Source organism: Magnolia sinica, chromosome 2 (genome assembly GCF_029962835.1).
Source record: "Magnolia sinica isolate HGM2019 chromosome 2, MsV1, whole genome shotgun sequence".
Classification (NCBI taxonomy): Eukaryota; Viridiplantae; Streptophyta; class Magnoliopsida; order Magnoliales; family Magnoliaceae; genus Magnolia; species Magnolia sinica.
Window position 1 is genome coordinate 109,852,666 of NC_080574.1, and position 8,991 is coordinate 109,861,656.

Sequence of the window (8,991 nt, forward strand, 5' to 3'; positions counted from 1 at the left end):
TGATCGGGTTCGGGTTGGGTCGGGCAACCTAAGACCTCAACCTGAGCTCGACCCAAGTTTTATTGGGTTGGTGTTTGTATAGCCCAAGTCTGAGATCGAACTCAATACATCCTGCCCGAGCCCTACCCATTGTCGGGTCGGTCACAGGTCGGTCGGGTTGAACATTGTATATTGTATAAAAGTGAGCAAGGTTATCCCCCCAACTAGTATTTCTAGGTAAAGAACATGGATTATTTCAACAACATGAGAAAAGTTTTGGTACATTTTAAAGCAAATTTGTGTCCCATGCATGGTTAAATATTTTAGCTGTAATAGTTGAGAATACGGCTACAATTTAAGCCGCAAATGGCAACTTATATATATATATATATATATATATATATATATATATATATATATATATATATATATATATATATATATATTTACAATTTTTGTCAAGGACATGAGTTCTATGGGGTCCACATTGATGTCTTGTGACATCCACACCATCCATTAATTTCGTCGGCTCATGTTTGGAGATGAGCCTAAAACTCAAGTAGATCCATAACTCAAATGGACCATACCATAAGAAACAATGGAATTAAATTCCCACCACTGGAACCTTCTCAAGGACCTATTTGGCTCGAAATTCAGTTGTGAGTACATGTGTATAGTGTCAGGCGTGCCTAAGCCTTTTACAACTCGATCTGACCAAACACCTAGACCCCAAGCATAGAGATAGGTAGAGGGACTAAATAGACACCTATGATCGAGAACTGAAGTAGTTCATCATCTATTCAACTACGTGTATGCGCAATCAAATGATTTGCGAAGGGGAGGGCTCATCCTTCTAATGAGTTCTTTTTGCCTTTTGGATGAAATGACTTTTTCTCTTTGTGATAATAGAGATGATCCAATACACACACAACATGTGAGTAAAAGGAACTCAATTGTATTGATAAAATAAAAGAGAACTTACAAAAGATAATTCCTTTACAATTTAATGTCTATAACATAAATGGCGAGGTTTTATATCTAAGTCTTCCTTGGTCCAAAGATTGGAGCGTAGATGAAGGAAATTACACTACTAAAAAGAGAAAAAAATACAAGGGTCTTCCTTGTGATCTAATGCTCACGTAGATTGAAGGGAATTACACCACTCCTAGTCTAAGTTTGGCCAACATAACAACATAAACGGATGGAATTACACTACTTGTCATGCCCCTAAATCCAAAACTATAATTGGGACTAACCCTAGCCTCGAGTTTAGAGCTATGACTAAGGTTAAAGTAAGAGGTAAACATTCGCACCACGTAATACACATCCAAACCATACGTATAGAAATAAAAACTACTGAACTTTAAACTTAACCCAAAATCATCATCCCACATGTCAATATCCAAGGCGAACAAAATAAATAACTAAATCTAATAGTGTTTGATTTTAAGACCATCTAAAGCAAGTGATCCACGCTATCGATCTCATCTAGCCAACTTCGAAGCATCTTGACTTGCTTCTTAGTCTATGTTTTTCCATCAATGAAGAGTATGTGCAAAGTTCCCCAACAAATGGCTTTGATTACAAGAAATAACAAGAGATTTGTAAATATAGAAATTTAAGAAAAATACTTGAAAATGAATGTAATATACACGATGTATCACAATTTAGAGTACGGTTAATCAATTTAATAATAGGACCAGTAACAATGGTATCTAGCAATGGGGTAGGTGTTGACTTTTGAGACTCTTGCATGGGGAATGGAAGAAAGGTTGGGACATTTTAGGAATTTGTAGGGAGTAGATGGTACTTTAGTAGGGATAATAGGGTAACTAGGGTGATAGTTAATGGATTGATGGAGAAAGAGGTGATTGGGTAGGTGGATGATCGATTGATGGATTGACAAGATTTTTTTGGAATTTGCACAAGTGAAGTCCACATCATGCATGTGTTGTACAACTTGCCTTGAATTGTGCCAACAATAGTTGTACCCAGGGCATAGGTCTTGGGTCATTGTGGTAAAAAAATAAGGTAGCCGATTGATGCTTGCCAATCTAATACATTCTGGGTATACCGACATTGGAAACAAAGTGTAAAGAAGGTTAATCACGGTATGAGTCTTACAAATTCAGCCATTAGTTTGTTACGACCTATATGTTTTCCTAAAAGTGAGTGTAGGCTAGCCAAGTTTTTCAACACAGTACATTTGTTTATCTAGTTGCACCCACCTGAGTAATGCATCAATAATTGTTGGGCTAGGGCATCAATAAAGTGGCGCCTTTCCAATGGATGGATTGGATCTTGGACCTATCATGTCATGCTATCGCATATGTGTGTGTACATGAGCTTTATCGTACACACATGCAAAACTATATGTATCTGGATCTATATTGTATAAAAGTGAGCAAGGTTATCCCCGCAACTAGTATTTCTAGGTAAAGAACTTGGATTATTTCAACAACATGAGAAGAGTTTTGGTACATTTTAAAGGAAATTCGTGTCTCATGCATGGTTAAATTTTTTTGCCGTAATAGTTGAGAATATGGCTACAATTTAAGCCGCAAATGGCAACTTATATATATATATATATATATATATATATCTTTTTACAATTTTTGTCAAGGACATGAAGTACTATGGGGTCCACATTGTTGTCTCTGTGACATCCACACCATCCATTAATTTTGTCGCTCATGTTTGGAGATGAGCCTAAAACTCAAGTAGATCCATAACTCAAGTGGACCATACCATAAGAAACAATGGAATTAAATTCCCACCATTGGAACCTACTTAGGGACCTATTTGGCTCGAAATTTGGTTGTGAGTACATGTGTATAGTGTCGGGCGTGCCTGAGCCTTTTACAACTCGATCCAAACCGAACACCTAGACCCCAAGTACAAAGATAGGTAGAGGGACTAAACGGACGCCTATAATCGAGAACTGAAGCAGTTCATCATCTATTCAACTACTTGTATGCGCAATCAAATGATTTGCGAAGGGGAGGGTTCATCCTTCTAATGAGTTTTTTTTGCCTTTCGGATGAAATGACTTTTTCTCATCATGATAACAGAGATGATCTAATACACACACAATAGGTGAGTAAAAGGAATTCAATTGTATTGATAAAATAAAAGAGAACTTACAAAAGATAATTCCTTTACAATTTAATGTTTATGGCATAAATGGCGAAGTCTTATATCTAAGTCTTCCTTAGTCTAAAGATTGGAGCATAGATGAAGGAAATTACACTACTAAAAAGAGAAAAAAATACAAGGGTCTTCCTTGTGATCTAATGCTCACGTAGATGGAAGGGAATTACACTACTCATAGTCTAAGTTTGGCGAGCATAACAACATAAACGGATGGAATTACACTACTTGTCATGCCTCTAAATCCAAAACTATAATTGGGACTAACCCTAGCCTTGAGTTTAGAGCTATGGCTAAGGTTAAAGAAAAAGGTAAACATTCACACCACATAATCCACATCCAAACCATATGTATAGAAATAAAAACTAATGAACTTTAAACTTAACCCAAAATCATCATCCCACATGTCAATATCTAAGAAACAAAATAAATAACTAAATCTAATAGTGTTTGATTTCAAGACCATCTAAAGCAAGTGATCCACGCTATCGATCTCATCTAGCCAACTACGAAGCATCTCGACTTGCTCCTTAGTCTATGTTTTTTCCATCAATGAAGAGTATGTGCAAAATTCCCCAACAAATGGTTTTGAATACAAGAAATAGCAAATGAATGTAATATGCACGATGTATCACAATTCAGAGTACAGTTAATCAATTTTATAACATGACCAGTTCCATTCTGATTGGTTAATTCTCACTCATCACTCAATTCACTCATCATCACTCATCACTCATCACTTAGCATAAATCATCACTCATATTCACTCATCTCTAGTTAGACAGACATGTGCCTTCATCCTGGCCATACTGAATTCTACAAATGAGTCAATTCATTCATAAGGATTCAATCCCAATGGACACGCAGTCCTTTCACTCAATATTTTATTCACTCGTAACATACTTCATAGTCACTAATTTCACTCAAAAACCTCATCATCACTCGTGAAAATCACTCATAAACATGTCCTCACCATCATCACTCATAAATCAAACCTCAACATCGCTTCATGTATCACTCATAACCTCACAATCACTCTAGAAATTCACTCTTGGCATGCCTTACAGTCACTCAAGAATAATCCTCACTTTCGCTCATATAGTTTCCTTTCTGTGGTGTTATAATAATGCATGAAAACAATATTCTAGAAATAACTCATTTTTCCTAGAACTTTCTAAATATAAAATCTTTTTTAAAATAACATGTTCCTCACTAACGTTCCAAATATAAACACGTAAACAAATAGTTCATAATAACTTTTCAAATATAAACAAAATTTAAAAATAAAATGGAGAGACTGATTAATTCGAGTCAAGGAAATATAAATATCTTAGATTTAGAACCACTTTCCAAAATATTTCCACAAACATATAGGGTATGCCCATCAAGTCCTTTGGGTACACCTCTCGATTAGTTTCCTTTTTGGCTTCCTTTTGGTTATCAGATGTCTTAGGGTTCTTAATTACGTGATCTTGGCCCTTCATACTAATTCAGAAAACTTACCATAAATAAACCTTCCTAATTGAAAATTTATCCTAAGTTACTATCATATAGATAATGTTCTTAGTTCTCTCTTCAAATCTTTTAACCTAGCCTACACTCACTTAAGTGCATCAATGGACCATGGGTGTGACCCTAAGGGTAATTTATTATAACTTTATATTTATATATGTGTGTGTGTGTGTGTGTGTGTGTGTGTGTGTGTTTATTTAATCACACGTATGTACCATTCACGAATTTGGTTCACCTTGGTTTAGTTATAGAATTTGAGGTCCAAGTCTAACTTCCGAGGTCAAAACTATCCACCTAAGATTCAAACCCACATAAGTCTCACTCTAGGGTTCTAGGTCAACACCTTGGGCCGATAGTGTGCCTTGTTTCCAGGTGGCCCATATTCAAAATGTCTTGGTTCAACTAGTCCCTTTAGATGAAATGATTAATAAAGTCATTAGAATTCTTCCCAAGTTCACCATAAACCCAAATGTTGAATTTCTAAGCCCAAAAGTGGTAACTTACATTCAATCATCCTTATATTGCAAATATAAGAGTATCTGTTTAATTGTATGGTTAATCACATTAGAACACATGGTTGAGATTATGGAAACATTGGTGGATCCCGATCAGTTAGTAAAGTCCATTAGGCCCATCATCAACATGGGCCCAAAATATTACTTTTGGTGTATTGGGCTTGACATAGGCCCACTATGCTTTAATAAAGTCCACTAGTTGAAGTTATATCTTCCCTTTATTTTCAAATGTCTCCCACATAATAGGTCCCACCTTAATGTCCCATGATCAGGGCAATCATACTAGTTCAAATATTATACTAAGTTACATTCACAAGGACTAAACTTGCCACAAAGCCCAATTATACTAAAACTCATATCTTGGCCCCAAATTATGGATTCGTGGGCTTCAAGGGATGACATCAGGCCCATAAAATGATTTTCTAGCGACTTTGCGGATCAGGCCCCAAAAATAATGTTTAAATCGTTTGGGCCAATTCGCTGTCATACATGCAAAGGGTTTGGGATATTTCCCACTTCTACGTTCTAAGATGGCACTTTTTGGCCCGTGTGCTAAATTATTGGCCATGATGATGGATTTACTAAGATGCCAATCAGATCTGTTATCAGCCCCAAAAATACATATGGACCTGATTTTTAAGTAAAGATAGCCATATAAGTGCATATACAAGGTTATGTTCATGTAATCATAATTTTAGAAAGGAGAAGGTTGGACTACAGATTTTTGGTGAAAATGAGGGTCTGTAGTGGGGCCACGACCTCCAAATCCCATGGCCACAAGGCCTCTTCAATGGCCACAAGTCGGGCACCAAACTTGGCCCGAACCGGTTTTAAGACCGGTCCCATTGCATGTGGAACCGTGTGGGCGTCCACCTGGACAGGGTGGGACCTACTCACGGTCCATCTTAGGGCCATTCTCCCTGCCCAAAAACTGAAGATGGTGGCCCTACATTCAGCTCCCATCATAATCCAAAAATCTCAATGCATCGAGGGTAACAATTCTTACTTTAAGCCATTCAACAAGATATGTGCAATGATCAAGATAGAACCTGCAACATGGCTGAATCAAAAGTCTCCAAAAGTGCTTATGGTGGGCCCCACAATACTCCAAAAAATTATGGACTATTTTGGAATCGTGATCCCTAACACTAAATAACCCAAAAAGTGGGTCCCACATAGATTCTCATATGGCCCACCATTTCAAACATTATTTTGATGTCATTGATCGTAGCGATTGAAAGAAACTAGAGATCGTTGCAAGGTTGGTCCTTTGGAATAATTCTCCTATTCAAACATTTCTGACGGCTTAGATCGAGATATATCCATCCAAAAACATATTTTGACAGAGATCAGCCCTTTAGAATACTTGTAAAAAATTAAACAAGGTACTTCGAGGTTTTTACTACAAACCAAAGAGAAGAGATATAACCCACTTGGTTGGATAGTTAGGATGCCTTAGGTATATGCCGGGCCCCATGTGATGGATGGAGTGGATTTGTCCACGCCCCACCTCTTTCTCACTTTTCTTTCCCTTCTCTATCTCCCTCTTTTCTTTTCATGCCTTGTAATGACAAGGTGTATTTCACTAAATTGAGAGAGAATATGATTTTTTTTTTTTCCGATAGATTTGGAGAATTTATCTAGGTTTTAATTTAAAAAAAAATATATATATAACTCATGAAGAATTTGTCCAGGTTTTAATGAAAAAATATAAGCTCACGATGAAGGCCTTCAATCCCAAAACATCCTCCAAACCAAGCTCCTTTGCCACTTGAGCTACTTAGATCTTTTTTAAATTAAAACACAATTCAATTAATATATACTCTAATTAACAAGATTTAAGAAAAAAATAAATAAAGGAAAGATGATTTGGCAAAGATTGAAAGTCCAACCTCTACCAAGGCTATACTAACCACCAACTACAAGCTCAAAGGTATGAATGTACTAAAGTTACATCAATTAAAACTATATTCCGTAGATTTTATATAATTTCCATATTATGTCACATGATCTCATTCACATCTAGCTCAAAGGGCCATAACCAAAGATAATCTAATTATTCTACCATGAATATGTATGTGTGGCCAACGTGATCAAGAGTTATGAGTCCACATACCTAAGGTCATGCTTATGGATTCATTTATGGTGACATGATAACTTTACAAGCTACAAATAAGCAAAGTTAGATAATCAGATAACATCAGAGCTAACAAGTCCAAAAATAGCAGGTTCACTAAATAGAAAGTTTATTCTAGGGAGGTGAAGTAAACAATAACCGTTGCACTAAGAAAATATGATTAAAACATTTTTGTCAAGAATATCAAATGATAAAATTCACAGATTCTAAATATAACAAATATCCATATATAGTAGGTATCCAAATATAACAATTATCCAAAACTTGCCTTATAGTTCAACTTTCTACTCAACCAACTTTTGATTTTTCCATCAACGTCTTTCACACTATTTTCACTTTTTTCTTTTATGTCCATTATTTTTCTCTCTTTCATGGATACATCAATAGGTAATCCTTTTCGACAACAACTATTTTTTAGCTATGTATTACCCTTTTTTTTTTCTTTTTTTTTTCATTGAACATGATGGACAAATTCTCTAAGTTTGGTTCCTACCATTCTCAATAATCATCAAGTTAACAATTCAGTATTAACTAAAACTTTAATGTATGAGCTAGATGTGATATATGAATTACATGGCTCAATCAATGTTTAAAAACTTCTAATTAAACATTAAGAACTTCATACTTCACTTTAAAATCTATCAAATAACTAAAATTCAAGTTTAAAAAATATTTAACATTGGCATCTTATCATTCTAATCCATAGAGTATTTTAAAATACTTAACTTTACAGAAAATTTTAAAAATTTTAAGATAAAAAACACAATTTCAGAAAAAATGTAAAGAATTTTCTGAAGGAAACCCTACACCCAACCTAAATTTTACATTGTCCTTAATATATAAACATATGCAATAAGATCAATATTGAGAGCAACGAAAATAAAGAGGAGTAGATGAAAAGTACCTAGAAGGTGACAGACAGATAAGCAAGTGCAATCTTATCATAAAAAAAAATTGTATCAACAACTAAATTAAACTAAACTAAGTAAAGCAGACTAATCCTGAGAAAGCAATAAATTCATAATCCTAAACTAGGAAAGCAAGGAAAAACTACTTATTCGTGATAGACGTTTTCCTCCTCTGGCCAGTATCTCAATAAATTTCTCAACATGCTTCTAAAAAAGATCATCCAAAAGCCCATTTTGTGGTAGGTTTAGATGTCCTGGAGCATGGATGTTCAGAGAAATTTATGAATCTCAGTATAAAATCTTCTTTTAATCCCCCAAGGTATCCAAGGTGGAAAATGTTCACCAGTGGCAGAAAAATTTTCAATGTTAGTACACCATGGTGAATTAGATATTATAATTAGGTGAAATTCTAAAAAATTCTCATTAGGCAGTGTATTCTCTATAAATTTCAAAGTTTCAGACTTTAGTTCAAATCCCAACTCCTCCACCTTTAATGGTAAATAACTTGGATTTGTGGAAGGAGGGAATTCAGAATAATGATTCCCCCGGTCAGTATCAACTATTGAGGTATTGTCTTGCAAGGCATTCATTATGTCTTTTATCATATTATCATTACAATCCTTAAAGTGTGCCAAGCAAACTTCTAAAGAGTCGGGACATTCAGTTGAAAGAGATTCATTCTCCACATTAAGGTCAAGTGTGTCATGTGGGTAAAGTAGATATACATCACTATATTTGAAAAGTACCCATGCTTCTTGATCATTAACCTAGATTGTAATTGAGATCGACT